The sequence below is a fragment of the Choloepus didactylus genome, chromosome 1 (assembly GCF_015220235.1).
Source record: "Choloepus didactylus isolate mChoDid1 chromosome 1, mChoDid1.pri, whole genome shotgun sequence".
Lineage (NCBI taxonomy): Eukaryota > Metazoa > Chordata > Mammalia > Pilosa > Megalonychidae > Choloepus > Choloepus didactylus.
In genome coordinates this window covers 90,799,809-90,814,773 of record NC_051307.1, presented here as the reverse complement: position 1 = coordinate 90,814,773, position 14,965 = coordinate 90,799,809, and the positions used below count along the sequence as shown (strand labels likewise).

Below are 14,965 nucleotides of genomic sequence, written 5' to 3'. Positions count from 1 at the left end.
CTTTACTGCTATTTTTTTTTATTTTTTTTTTACTTTTTATTTTGAAATAAATTCAAACTTACAGTACAGTTGCAAAAATAATACAAACCCCATACACAGAACTCCAGCATACCCCAACCCCCCTCCACCAATATCCCTATCTACCAACTTTAATATTTTGTCACTTTACCATTTCTTTCTTTCCCTCCCTCCCTGTCTATCATCCATCATCTATTGCTCTGTCTTCTGAACATATGAGAGCAAGTTGCACACATCCTTGAACAAATAATATAATTCACATATACATTTCCTATGAACAAGATATTCATTTATGTAATCATATTAAGTGTAGTTAAGAAGTTCAAGAAATTTAACATTGATACAAAGCTTACATTCTATATTTCATTTTTTTCTTATGTCCCGATTGTGTCCTTTTGAGCCTTTGCTCCTCTGTTCATAGATCTCATCCAAGATCATCTATGGCATTTAATTGTCCTTATCTATTTAGAGTGTCTTTTTTTTTTCAGTTGTGGAAACATATACTGCATAAATCTTCCCATTCCAGCCCCTCCCAAGCATTCCGTTTAGTGGGATTAATCACGTTCACAGTGTTGCAATGCCATCACCTTCCCACCATCCATTACTAGAAATTTCCCTTGATCCCAAGCAGAAACCCTATGCTCATTTCTTGTTAACTCCCCATTGCCCCTTTCCCCACTTCTCGTAACCCATACTCTACTTTTCATCTCTATGATCATATTCTCTGATACTATCTTTGTGTTTACCATGGGGCTTAAATTTAACATCTTAAGTCTATAACAATCTTCTTTTCTTTGATACCAACTTAACTTCAATAGGGCACATAAACTATGTTCCTATACTCCTCCATTCCCCCACCTTCATGTAGTTCTTGTCAAAAATTACATATTTTACGTTGAGTCCAAAACTACTGATTTGTCATTGCACTTTATGTATTTTAGATCCTGTAGGAAGTAAATAGTGGAGTTACAAATCAAAAATACAGTAGTATTGGTATTTATATTTACCATGTGATCTTTACTGGAAATCTTTATTTCTTCATGTGGTTTCAGTCAATTGTTTAGTGTCCCTTCCTTTCAGCCTGCACAATTCCCTGTAGCATTTCTTATAGGACTGATCTACTGGTGATGAAGTCCCTCAGCTTTTGCTCAGCTTTTGATTATCCGGGAATGTTTTCATCTCCCCCTCATTTTTAACTTCCAGGTGTCTGTGAATTTTCTAAGTCTCTGATGGTTATTGACTTCTATTTGTATTCCATTGTGGTCAGAGAATGTGCTTTGAATAATTTCAATTTTTTAAAAATTTATTGAGGCTTGTTTTATGTCCCAGCCTATGGTCTATTCTGGAGAAGGTTCTGTGATCACTAGAGAAGAATGTGTATCCTGGTGATGTGGGATGTAATGTTCTATATATGTCTGTTAAATTTCTCTATTTCTCTCCTCTTCTTTGTTTCTCTGTCAGTAGGGCTCCCTATAGTATCTGAAGTAGGGCAGGTCTTTTGTTAGCGAAATCTCTCAGCATTTGTTTGTCTGTGAAAAATTTAAGCTCTCCCTCAAATTTGAAGGAGAGTTTTGCTGGATAAAGTATTCTTGGCTGGAAATTTTTTCTCCCTCAGAATTTTTAATATGTCATGCCACTGCCTTCTCGCCTCCATGGTAGGCTGCTGAGTAGTCACTACTTAGTCTTATGTTGTTTCCTTTGTATGTGGTAAATTGCTTTTCTCTTGCTGCTTTCAGAACTTGCTTTCTTCTCTTCCGTGTTTGACAGTCTGATCAGAGTATGTCTTGGAGTGGGTTTATTTGGATTTATTCTATTTGTAGTTCACTGGCATTTATGCTTTGTGTATTTATATTGTGTACAAGGTTTGGGAAGTTTTCTCCAACAATTTCTTTGAATACTCATTCCAGACCTTTACCCTTCTCTTCCCCTTCTGGGGACACCAATGAGTCTTAATTTGGATGTTTTATTGTATCTATCATACACTGAGATTCATTTCGATTTTTTTCTATTTTTTTCCCCATTCTTTCTTTTGTTCTTTCATTTCCATTCTGTGGTTCTCGAGGTAGCTGAATTGTTGTTCACCTTCCTCTAGTCCTGTACTATGAGTATCCAGAATCTTTTTAATTGGTCAATAGTTTCTTTTATTTCCATAAGATCGTCTATTTTTATTTACTCTTGCAATTTCTTCTTTATGCTCTTCTAGGGTCTTCTTCATGTCCTTTATATCCTGTGCCATGCTCTTCTTCATGTCCTTATATCCTGTGCCATGCTCTCATTGTTTGTCTTCAGTCTTTGATTAATTGCTCCAAGTACTATGTCTCCTCTGATCTTGTTGATTGGGTGTTTGGGTTTGGGGTTATCCATTATCATCTGGTTTTTCATATGCTTTAAAATTTTCTGTTCTTTTTGGGCTTTTGGCATTTGCTTTACTTGATAGGGTTCTTTTAGGAAATGAAGGATTATTCAGACACCAATCTCTAATTTGTCAGCTCTACGGCTTGGTGGTGTACATTTTCTCTAACTAACCAGCAGATGGCATCCATACGAGTCATCTGTTCCCCTTTAGTCAGTTCTCCCCAACTTTTTGTGGTGTGTGGGGTTCTGATATTGTGGGTCCAATTGGTGCACCCAAGTTTGGGTGTGTTGTTGGTGCTGTCTGCCTGAATGTGGGGCGTGTGTCTGAGCTGTTAGGGAGGCAGGGCAGCTTTAATAATCAAACTCCCAGGTGTCCTGGAGATTTAAGGCTGTTGCAAGAGTCTAAACCTCTCATTTCAGTGTCGCCACAGATTGTCTCTGCCACCTGACCACAAATCCTTGCGTTATTGGCTTAGGGTCCCTGGGATTTCCGGGCTGGGTTCCTCTTCCCAGTGTGCCCTTCTAGAGCCCTCTGCTGAGGAAAGGCTGTGCTACATCACAAGTGCGCATCGTCCCCCCAAGGGAAGCCCTGGGCTGCCAGTGTGCAGGGGTGCTCCCAGACTGCTGTATGATGGCTGAATGGGGCGTGTTAATGTCCCCTTTTTGCACAGCTCTGCCTTCCCAGCCCCGGGACAATTAGCTGTGGGTACGTGAAAAGGCTTTTTGTCCATGCCTGAGCACTGTGGTGTGTGTGTGTGCTGCTGGAAACACCCCCCCATCACCCTGGGTTTCTTGGTGCGGCTCTGGATGTGGTCCCAGCACTGGTCAGGAGTGTTCCCAGCCCGCTGGGAATATGGCTGCAAGGGGGTGGTTTGTTTCCCCCTTTTGGCTAACCCTCTGCCTGTCTTGCTCCGAGGACAATTAGCAGAGGGTGCACGAAAAGCTATCTTCCATGCCAGATACTGAGGCATTAGCATAGCCCGTTACTGCCGTGCTTCACTGTGCTTTTCTTGCTGCCGTATCTGCAGCCACTTTTGGGTTTTTATCAAAAAGAACTAGTCTGCCTCCAAATGCCAGCCATTGGTTTCCCCACACTGCACGCGTGGCTGCTGGAAATTCAGCAGCTTACTCACTCATTTCAGAACACAGACTGCCGGTTTCACCAAGTTCACGGTCCCTGTGGAATTTAGCAGACCTTGTCCAGCTGGTGCCATTGCTGGAACTGGTGTTCTGGGTCACTTTCTGGCTTTTATCTAGTATTTTTTCACGGAGGTTGTTTTTTTGCCCTGTCTCTCCTAGCCACCATCTTACGTTCTCCACTACTATTTTTTGAGTTAGTCTTTTAGAGCAGTTAATCTTTTAGAGCAATTAAAAATAAGAAAATAGGTCTTTTGTGTTTACCTTTGCTTTAACCATTTCTGGAGATCTTCATTTCTTTGTTTAGATCTAATTTTCTATCTGGTGTATTCCTTCTGCCTGAAGAACTTCTTTTAACAAGTCTTATAAATGAAAGTCTGTCTGATAATGAATTCTCTCATCTTTTGTTTATTTTAAAAAGTGTTTATTCAACTTTATTTTTGAGAAATATTTTCATGTATTTAGGATTCTGGGTACACAATTTTTTCTTTCAAAAACTTGTAAATGCATTCTGTTATCTTCTGATTTGCATTGTTTTATAAATTAAAGAGAGAAGTAGCTTAATTCATACCTTTATTCCTTGTATATAATGTGTTTGCGCCTCCCCCTCTTTTTGTAAGAAAAATTGCTCTTTAATACATGAAAGCAAAAACTTTCTTTGAAAAAAAAGTTCATAGACTATAGATGGCAGAAAGAAACCCATAGCCCCATTACCAAATATAAACCCTGTTAACATATTGAGTTCCTGTCTTTCAATATTTGTCACAAATTGCAATAAACCTATATATTAATTTAAGAAGAACTGAAGTCTTTCCATGAAGGATCATGGTAAAATTTAATTAAAAACTTTATTGTACACACACACACCACACACACACACACACACATTTTAACTTCAGTTTGTGGGCATTAAATGTTTTCACCCAGTGTACAATTTTTATTGGAAATATACAATATAAGTAATCACAGTTATCTCATACTGATCACTTAATACACTATCCAAAATCAAAACAAATCACAGTTTTATGAGGTAGGACACAGAAGTCTGGTATATATATATTTCACTCTAGGACATTTCATGTTTCTTCTCTTAAATGATCCCACTTTTCTGACTTCCATGTTGTTTTGGGGTGGACCTGAAAGGGTTGAAAACAGTATTTGGGGTCTCAGTGGCTCACTGACACCATGTAGATGGCTGTTTCAATTTGGTCAGCTAAATCTTGTAACCAGATCAGGTCACAAGGCCAACAGCTGAGGTTTTGATGAGGTTCATGCTGGTTCAATCTTTCACAGTTATCATTTTTTAATTTTTAATTTTTTTGCTTTTTAGCAGTTTATTGAGATGCATTCACACATTATACAATACATCCAAAGTGTACAATCAGTGGTACACAGTATCATCACATAGTTTGTGCATTTATCACCATAATCAATTTTAGAACAAAAAACTCAAAAGAAAAAAAAACCATTTTTTAAAAAACAGAAAAAACAAACAAAACCCAAAATATCCCATACACCTTATTCCCCACTACCATTTACCCTTAGCACTGGTATGGCACATTTGTTACTATTGCTGAAAGAATATTAAAATAGTATTTTTAATAAGTCCATAGTTTGCAGTTGGTGCATTTTTCCCCATATACCACTCTATTACTACCTCCTTGTAGTAGTGACATACATTTGTTCTAGTTCAATGAAAGATCAATTTTTTATTTGTTCTTTTAATCACCATGGTCATTGACCATAGGGTTCACAGTGTTACACAATTCCATTGTTTTAGATCTCTAGGTTTCCTTCTAGTGGCACACTCAACTCTAAACCTCCCCATTCAACCACAAACACACTCCTAATTCAGTGCTGTTAATTACACTCACTATATTGTGCTACCATCACCTCTATCCGTTTCCAAATATTTGAAAGTTCTGCACACATTAAGCACCCGATTCGCAGTTTCGCAGTATCTTAATCTAGGACAAAACATTAAAATACTTAAGTACATATGTAAAGCACCATATATTTTCAATTAGTCGCCCATCCTCTGATTCCATGTTAGGTGAGACTGGACTAAAACCATGCTACTGTGCTCATATCAGGCACTGGGTCAGCTGATCCATTTGGATTCCAATCAGTAGGAGAACAACATTCTTTCTCTTTGCAATTGGCTGAATAGATTATGTAAATGCTTCTCATTAAGAAAATTCCAGGAATGACTGAGAAATAACTTCCACGAAACAAAAACTGAATGCTGTTTGGCAGGTGGAGCCCCTCCCTGATCCACCCACAATCAGTTAGGATGGTCTGGATCACCAAGGCCATGAAGGTATTGATTCCGAACACCAGAGCATAGCATTCCACGCTCAGGTAAACTGCGATCTGAAATGCTGCTGTGCCTATAAGAAACTTGTAACTTGAGGTGAATATCAAAAGACCAGCATGGCCACACCTAAATATTAGTTGTGTGTAATGCCTGAGAAACAGAGAACCTGCATCTGCCTGCTGAGAAGATCCCCAGCGCCAACTCTCCCACAAGACCCCAGCTGACTTTCATGTACTGCTAAGAAGGGCCTTGGGCCCTCCAAAGGTTGGCAAGGGCTTCCACTGCTCCATTATATATTGTATATATTGTATATATTATATATTGTAGAACTCTGGGATGGTGCCTTGTAATCCCACAGGATTTGAACATATTCAAAACCTGGTAAAAAGCTGCTGTGGGTAAAGCCCACCAAAAGGACCAGTAAAAAAGATGCTTTTGAGGAGTAGCACTCCCTCGATTCTGTGTAAGAACTCTCAAAGCCACATTTTTTTGGCTCTGGGCTACCCAACTGGCCGTCATCCGTAGGCCCTGAAATACCGGTCAGACTCCCTCATCCTCTTAAGACAATATGCACTTTTACCACCAGCAAGGCTGGTACACCAGAAGTCTGGCATCTCCCTCATCTATACTGCCCTGAGCAGACATTTTTGAGGTCACTGCTGTCAACTCCCTGTGTCCTTTCTATCCTGTGCCATGCTCTTCTTCATGTCCTTTATATCCTATGCCATGGTCTTGTTGTTCATATTTAGTTCTTCGATTAATTGCTCCAAGTACTATGTCTCCTCTGATCTTCTGATCTGGTGTTTGTGTTTGGGTTATCCATATCATCTTTTTTTTTTTAATATACTTTAATATTTTCTGTTGTTTTTGGCCTCTTGGCATTTGCTTAACTTGATAGGGTTCTTTTAGGATAGTTGGGCAGATTGAAACACTTATCTCCAATTTTTCAGATCTGCAGCTTCCTGGAGTACATGTTCTCTAACCAGCAGGTGGCATCCATGAGCCACCTATTGCCCTCAAACTAGTTCTTCCTCACTGCCTTTGTGGTGAATTGGGGTGTGAATCTTGTGGGGTCCAATTGGTCTGCCAAACTTGCATGTGTAGTTGGTGTTGCCCGCCCTGTATATGGTGTGTGTGTCTGCGCGGTCAGGGAGAGCGGGCGGCTCTAACAATCAAATCTCCCTGGTGTTCCTGGAGATTTAAAGCTGCTGCAATAGTCTAATCCTTCAGTTCAGTCCTGTCACAGTTTGTCTCTGCTGCTGACCCACAAGTCCTTGGTATTGGCGTATGGCTCCTGTGACTTGCGAGTGGGTCCCTCTTCCAGGCCGTGCACCTCCAGGTCCTCTGTTGAGGGATGACTGTGCTGTGTCACAGGTGAGCGCCATCCCCCCAGGGCGATTCTGGGCTACAGGGCTGTGTAGGGAGGCTCCCAGTCTACTGAAAGGATGGCTGAATGGGGCTTGTTAATTCACACTGCTCCACCTTCCCAACTCTGGGACAACCAGCTGGAGTACAGGGAAGGCTAATGTCCACGCCTGATTTTGTGGTGTGTGCGTGTGCTGTTGGAAACACTTCCCATCACACTGGGTGGTCTGGGGCAGCTCTGGGCTGTGGGGCCAGCAACTGGCAGGAGTGTTCCCTGCCTACCAGGATGATGGCTGTGAGGAAGTTTCTTGGGAAGTTGTGGTGTTTAATGAATTTACTCAGCCACTGAACTTACTGCCTTTTGTCTCAGAGCTCTCTTAGTTCTGCTCTTGTCTTGACTTATCCAAATTGCAAGTCTTTGAGGCTTTCTATATTGGGCTTCTTAGAGTAATTGTTTTAGAAAAAGAGAAAAAGATTTAAAAAAAAAAAAGAAAAAAAGGAAAGGCCCTCCTTGCAGATCTAATGGGTTATTGAAATGCTAAGAGACAAGGCAATTAGGACCAATAAGGAACACTCCAGGGAGCAGAGAAACTGGTTTTCAGACAAAGAAACTCATCTTCTGGGTTTGCATATGAGCCTGACTCTGCCTTAGCTCTGCCCTTCCCCGTTCTATGTTCACCAGAACTCCAAAAAGCCTCTGCTTTTATTTTTGGGTTTTTCTTGCTGTTTTTGCTATCCCTATCTCCTCTCCGCTGGGCTGGCTGCTTCTGGATTCTCCAGTGACTGGTCTCAGTCTATCTGTGCTTGGAGTTTGGATCAGTAGAATGAGTTTCCGATAAGGGCTGCAACCGCGGTTCTCCCTCCTCAGTGCCCAGCACTGATGGCCCTCCTCCCACAGGACTGAGCCTGGCAGGGAGGGGTGCGGGTCCCCTGGCCGCGAAAACTTGCAGATTTCGCTCATCTCAGCTGTTCCACGTGTTCATGAGTGTTGTATGAAGTATGCCCAAAGTCAGATTACTCTGCGGTGTCTGGTCCACGCAGTTTCTGGCTTTCTACCTACTGCGCTGGAGGAGTAACTAAAACGTACACCTCACCACTCTGCCATCTAGTGCCACCTCTGTCATCTCCCTGTGAATACTTAAACTTAAGAGCATGCTAATTACTGATTCTTCTTCCAGTGTTTCTCAGCAGGGGTACTATGGCATTTGGGTGAGACATTCTGCTTAATGAAGGACATTTGGTTATCTTTGCTCTCTTCCCCTGTCCTCAGTCGTTAGGATAATCCATAATGACTCCAGCCGCACATCTCCAGTGGCCTACCCTCTCCCCCCCAGTCAGGATAGGCACTGAGGGGCAGCTCCACTTTCTACTGAGAACCACTGCTACTCGACTCAAGCCACCAGACCCGCCCCCCGCCAAATCACATTACCTTAGCTCTCTGCAAAGTTCCTAAGTCATGTTTTAATAGCATTCCTGCTTTTCTCAAATGTTAATATTAAAAACGAAGCAAATGGTGAATGTCTCTCTCTGAAATACTATGCATTAGAATTGTCCATGATGATGTTCAGCCCCCTTCTCTGTAGAGAGGCCTTTTGGAATTAGCATGAGAGGGTCCATTTCCTAATGTGGTTTTGCTTCCTCATCCAACAAGGAGAATTATGTGACCCTTCCTGTTTCCTTTTATTGCCATGAATGTCAGGGAATTCAGAGACAGATGTAATGCTTGATAGTGCTGCAAAATTGGCTTTGAAAACCATTTTTGAATATATTATCAGCTTTTATATAGTTTTAATTTTTAAAAAAATCAGTGTCTTTATTTTTGTTTTTTTTTTTTTTTTTTTGGGTGGTTTCAGGTCCTTTCAGAAGTACATGGGCATAAAGTGTCCGTGGTACTGGTTGACTTGTGAAATTATAGCCAGGAGTGGCCCAATCAGCTGGGCAGAGTTTCCAGAGACCTAGTGTGGGCACAGGACAGGGGGTGGGCCGTGGGTGTAAGAGCAGTGGCCTGTAAAGAAGTTCTTCTTGCTGGCAGAAAGTGGAGGGGTGGCTGGAGAGGATGAGGTTCCAGGTATGTGCAAGCTGGAGGTGGAGTTACAGTCAAGAAACTAAGGTGGATACCTGTCACCATGAGCCCTCACCAAGGTGGAGAAGTCCTTGGGGAGAGTGGCAGCAGGTGGGCCTGAGCTTGCCTGGTAGAGTGAGGTCTTGCTGGGACCAAGACTGGCTTAGCCTTCAAGAGATGCAGAAACTACTAATTTTAGAAACACCTCTCCTGCTTCATGTGGTCCTGTGGCCAAACAGATTTCCAGTCATGGAGCAGTTGGATGCAGATGGGGCTGGCACTGCTGGGATCAGTTTTCTGCTGAAGCTCCCTGTCCAGGTGGAAGGACTCTAAGGGGGTGGGGAATTCCACCCAACACACCCTTCCTCTGAGGGCCCTGTCACTCCCATTTTCTCTTCAGAGTATTCCTCAGCGTCTGATATTAAGGTGGAGGGAACCACAACCCTCAACCGGGGGTTTCCACCCGCTAGGTCACATGTGTGAATTATTATGGGATCATAAATGACCTTTCTGTTTCAGAGTCCTTCTGCTAACATTTCATTGTAAAAACTTGATTTCCTTTGGGGTCTTCTGGAAGGGTAGCATATAAGGAGTTCAGAGTCAGTCGTTTGCACCTTTGAGAAAATGGGTTTACTACTTGAAGTAGGTACTCATTTCCCTCTGAAGAAGTGAGTGAAATTCGCTGCTCAAAGGGGAGCAAAAGTTTCTGAAGGGAGGAGAAGGGGTGAACTTCTGGAGCCTGAGCCGAGCCAGGCTGAATGAGCAGACCCTGTGGGTTGCCTGGGTGTCAGTTCTGGGGAAGGAAGGGGTATGAGCTTGGCCCTGGGGATGATGAGGGTGTAGCATGTGGGTGTTTTCTCCCTGTCCTGTCAGTTCCTCCTTTCCCTGGTTGTCACTGAAGCCAGCCAGCTCCCTCCAGAGGGCCCCATGGCCACCTGCCTGCACTACTCTCTTCTGTGGGGAGGTGGCTCTCCTAGCCTTCTTCCGTCACTCCTGCCGGACCCAGTAACTTAATCTCAGTACCGCCTTCCACGTTTCTCCGGGGTTCTCCAGCGTCCGTCCTCTGTGGAGGAGAGCACCTTGTTCTGGTTCTCCTTGAAACTATTGTTCCTGAACTTTAAACCTCTAACACCCCCCCACACACACACACACACAGTAATAAAAACAACCTACCGCCTTCTCTGAGACTTTCACGCAGCCTCTCCTGTGGGTGATGTGCTCCTCCGAGCCACTCCCACACCCCTTGTGCATGTCTGTCTCTGATTTGGCTTTCCTTTTCTCCTTTCCACCCAGCACCATCCGGGTGACTCCCGAATTGGCTGCCTCCACTGCGGTTCAGAACAGCTTCAGGAGTTTCTTGGCTGAGGGCTCCTGACCCCCAGTGAAGCAGACCTCAGGACTTCTTTCATTGTCTTCCCAGCCCAGTTGCCACAACAAACAGTAGCGAAGACATTGGTGAGTGGGCAGGGTTTAAATTATTGCTGTTGACTGTTCCTCACTGAAGAGGTTCCAGAGAGGGGAAGTGTGTGTTTTCCTGGGAAGCTGGGAGAGACTGGTACCCCCAAGGTGAGATGACACCTGGCCAGGTGCCCAGGCAGGTGGGGGTGAAGGCAGCATGCTTTGGCATTATCTGTTGACTTTGGCTTAGCTGTTCAATTCTAAAACTAAGTTGGTGGGAACAGATGCTGGAGCCAGATAGGAAGCGAGATTGACTAAGTGCCCAGTGGATGACCTGGCCTCTGCTAGAAACCGTTCATTTTGCTAAACTGTGGTGCTCCGTCTTTCTAAACTGGCTCTCCTTCGACTCCGTGGTTCCTTAGCAAGCAAGCATCATTGGTTTTGGAGCCCAGGTAGAATTCTGTGTTAATTAGTCCTATAACCATAGCTAGTTCTGTGGGCCAAGCTATTCCAGGATCTGAGCAAGCCTTACATTGGCACTGCTTCACAGACATGGTCATCTTCATTTCTTCAGCAGGAAGTCTGAGTAATAATAGATGTTTAGTGAATGTGTTTAACAAAGATGGTGCCTGCTTTGGACAGCTATACAATGGTAACTATTCTCAATAATCTTTCAAAAATGGGGATGAACTTTGGGATTTCATATGTGTAATTGAGGGGTGGGTGGGTAGAGTTCCATTGCTTTCTGTGGCTTTAGCTAGTGAGTAAGATGATTTCTCTCCTCCACCCTTGACCCTCTCCTTAGGATCTCACAGTATGGCGCTACAATTGGCCAGTGTCAGCCACTCTGACTGCAAAAGAGCCTGACCAATTTCAGTGAAGCAAAGGAAGAGGAAAGGAGGGAGGAAAAAAAGAGGAATTGGTAGGAGGAGGCATGACCCGTGATTGTTTTAAAATAATAATATTTATTTCCCCCATGGTTGTAAACCTGCTTTGAACTATGGCCCTATCTTTGAAGCAAGAGAATAGCTTCTTAGGCTACTCTGGAGGACAAAACTAAGTGTGTAGGTTCTGCTCTTTTGTTAGGAAAATAAATTCTGTAACTTTAAAGGAATTTTTTAAGAGTGAGTATGAGGTTAGATTCTTAAGTGGCTGATGGAGGTCCTAAGGTCTGATCCCTGCTGTTGCCTGAAAGAAAATACAGAGCCTGTGACTGAGATGGGAAGCTTTATTGTAGGATTTGGGGGAGGCTGGATCAAAGAATACACTGTGTGTATAAGAGCATGGCTCCCTTTAAAAGCAAAGCCTTAAGGCTTTTTGACATTGTGGAGCAGCAGTGGTAAAAGATGAAAGAATGGAAAAAATTAATGCAAGTCCCTTTATTTTTAAAGGCGGGGTTGCCTTTGGCTAAAATCAGGATGGAGGTGGAGCCTCTGGACTGCTGAGCGAGCTATGCAAGAAGCCCTTTCTGTTTAGTCACCAATTTTTATGCTTGGACGGGAGAATTTGCAATGAGGAAAAGAGGAGAGTAAAACATCTCTTCTAAAATCTAGAGCTGGATGGGACTAAAGAAATCATCCACTACTCCTTTTCCTGCATTGATGAGGAAATGAGGCGAAATGAGCAAAGTGACTCATTTTGTAGATACACAGCTAGTTTTCTAGTTAGTTTCCTTCTCTGTGCATCCCTTGAAGTCTAAACTAATGGGCCAATTACAGATTATGCAGGAACCTTTAGCAAGACACAAGCATTTCTTGATAGACTTCTCAAAAGGACAAGTCATCTTTAGAATCCTCCATACATTTTTTTCAGAGATTCCTGTGGAAAGATTCATCTGAATTCTGTGACTTTAATGAAGACATTCATTCTGCTTTTGATAAAATAACTTTGAACAAAAAACTGTGATACTGTATCACATTATGTAATCTTTACATATGCTTGATTACTATGCTTCTCTTTCTAATGAAAACACATGTATTTTAGAGAGCTTTATGTTGATCTCTACTTTGTAATTAAATGTGGGGTATGATCATATTTCTTTAAAAGTTGGGCATTAGGGCCTTGATCAATATCATAATCATCCCTTATACCACTGTTTTTAAGGGAAATTCAGCTCCCTTCCGAGAAAAGAATGTAACCCATGTCAGTGTAGTTAACATTAATCTGACTAATCCATCACACGTCATTCATTCATCAGAATTTTCATCCTAATGAGAGAAAAGAAAGTAATGTCAGGCAGTAATTTTTAAGTGCAGTGAGGCAAAATAGAGCAGGGTAAGGGGATGGAGAGGCTAGGGTAGAGGGTAATTTTATGTAAGATTGTCAAGTAGTCAAGGAAGGCCTCTTGTGTAGGTGGTATGAGCAGAGAACAGAATCAAGTGCATCTTGAGAAGATCTCGAGGAAGAACTCTTAATTCGAGGCAGAGGGACTGACAGTTGCAAAGGTCTTGAGGCAAGAGTGAACTTGGTGTGGTTGTAGAAACGGAAAGCAGGGCAGCAAGGGCTGGAGTGGAGGGATGAGGCAGAGTGTGACAGAAGTTGAGTTTGGAGCAATAGGCAGGGGCCAGGTTATGTAGGGCCTTACTATCCCTGGTATGGAGACTGGATTATTCTGTGCCCAATGAGCAGCCATTAGAGGGTGTTGGGTAGGGACATATCATGATTTGGCTGCTGTATGGAGAACTGACTGTGGGGAAATATGACGGTTTGAAGTTGTATGTATACCAGGAAAGATCATGTTCTTTTAATCCATTCCTGGTGGGTGTAGCCCTATTGTACGTGGGACCTTTTGATTAGGTTATTTCAACTGAGATGTGGTAGGTGTTAATCCTTTTACTGGAGTCCTTTATAAAGAAGATAAAAGACAGAAAAAAAGGACCCTGAGAATCTGAGACAGAAGCAGCCAGAAGCTGAAAGCAACGAAACCCGGGAGAGAAAGACCAGCAGACACCAGCCGTGTGCCTTGCTGTGTGACAGAGGAGCCCCGAATTGCCAACAGCCCTTCTTTGGGAAGAAGGTATTGTCCTGTTGATGCCTTAACTTGAAAGTTTTCACCGCCTTAGAACAGTAAACTTGTAAACTAATAAATCCCCATTGTTACAGGCCAGTCCATTTCTGGTATCTTTAGCAAACGAAAGCTGGAAACAATGGTGGACATGGGGAGGCAGTTAGGAGACTGCTGCAGCAGACTAAAACATGGTGCAGGTGGCTCAGCTGGGTGGTGGGAGTGGAGGGGTGAGGAGTGGTCAGACTGAAGGTTGAACCAGTAGGAATTCCTGGTGGACTGAAAGTGGAGTGTAAGAGAACAGAGTGAGGGAAAACTCCTAGGCCGGAGATTCGGGGTGGATGGTGGAGCTGTTTGCCTGAATGGGAAATGCTTCAGGAAGAGCATGTTTGGCTGGAGAAAATCTAGAGATCTTTTTAAGGTTTGTTGGATAAACCAGTGGAGATGTTGATTTAGGTAGTAGGATTTCAGATTCTGGAGGTTCCTGGAGAAGTAGGGACCCGAAGTGTTTTTGGGAATCGTTAGTCTCTAGATGGTATATAAAATCACAGGACTAGATTTGATAACCTCAGAAGTGAGTACTCTAATCATTGAGAGGCCAGGAAGAGGAAATAGGAGGTAAAAGAACAGCACGCAACACCCCAGAAACCAGGGGAAGAAAGTCTTTCAAGAAGATGGAGGATGATCAAATGTGTCATTGCTGCTGAAAGGTATTTAAGTTGGTACTGATGCCCTCTTGGTGATTTCCTGGGTCCTTGTGTGCTGATGGGCCCTGTCTTCCCTCATTAGACTGAACACTCATTTGGCTCCTCTCCTGTCTCTTACATGGACATAGTGAAATCCATGGGAATAATTCTGCTTGATGGTACTTGGGAGTGCTCTAAATAGAAGTGGAGTCATCTTGGGGGAGGCAGGACCAGAAGTTGAGAGCCCTCTGCAAGCACAAAAGAGACCCTGGATGGGGGGGAGAGGGCATGCTTCTGACCCTGCAGAGTTTGAGCCCAAGGATCTGTCCTCTGGAATTATCCTCGGAACCTAATTTATTAAACTTTTCCAGATGATTTCTGATCATGGGGCCTGATAAGGTCCAATATTACTGCTAAAACTATTAAGATAAAAACTGCTTTTATCCATTTGATATCCATTAAAGGCATCACAGATTAATTATTTTTCAAAAGAAAGAAGACTGTGCCACAGGTCTGCAAGTAACTTACGAACAGATGTTGAATGGGATTCCCTGTCATGTACAAAAAAATTGTTAGAAATCTTTAGACACTAAAATCTATAAATCAAACCCCAAATATTGAAA

At 42.8% G+C, this 14,965-nt stretch overlaps 1 protein-coding gene and 1 long non-coding RNA gene across 2 annotated transcripts in view; one reads left to right on the top strand and one right to left on the bottom strand.

The window, feature by feature from the left end:
• LOC119534590 overlaps positions 1-10,620 on the bottom strand; it is a 70,821-nt gene extending 60,201 nt beyond the window's left edge. The window contains exon 1 of the long non-coding RNA XR_005217063.1: positions 10,428-10,620. This is a non-coding gene — a long non-coding RNA (uncharacterized LOC119534590). The remainder of the gene's footprint in view (positions 1-10,427) is intronic.
• The window catches only part of MYLK (myosin light chain kinase), a 319,613-nt gene that overhangs the window by 66,347 nt on the left and 238,301 nt on the right, over positions 1-14,965 (top strand). The window contains exon 2 of the mRNA XM_037837064.1: positions 10,548-10,709. The gene's annotated coding sequence lies outside the window, so the exon portion shown is untranslated. The remainder of the gene's footprint in view (positions 1-10,547; positions 10,710-14,965) is intronic.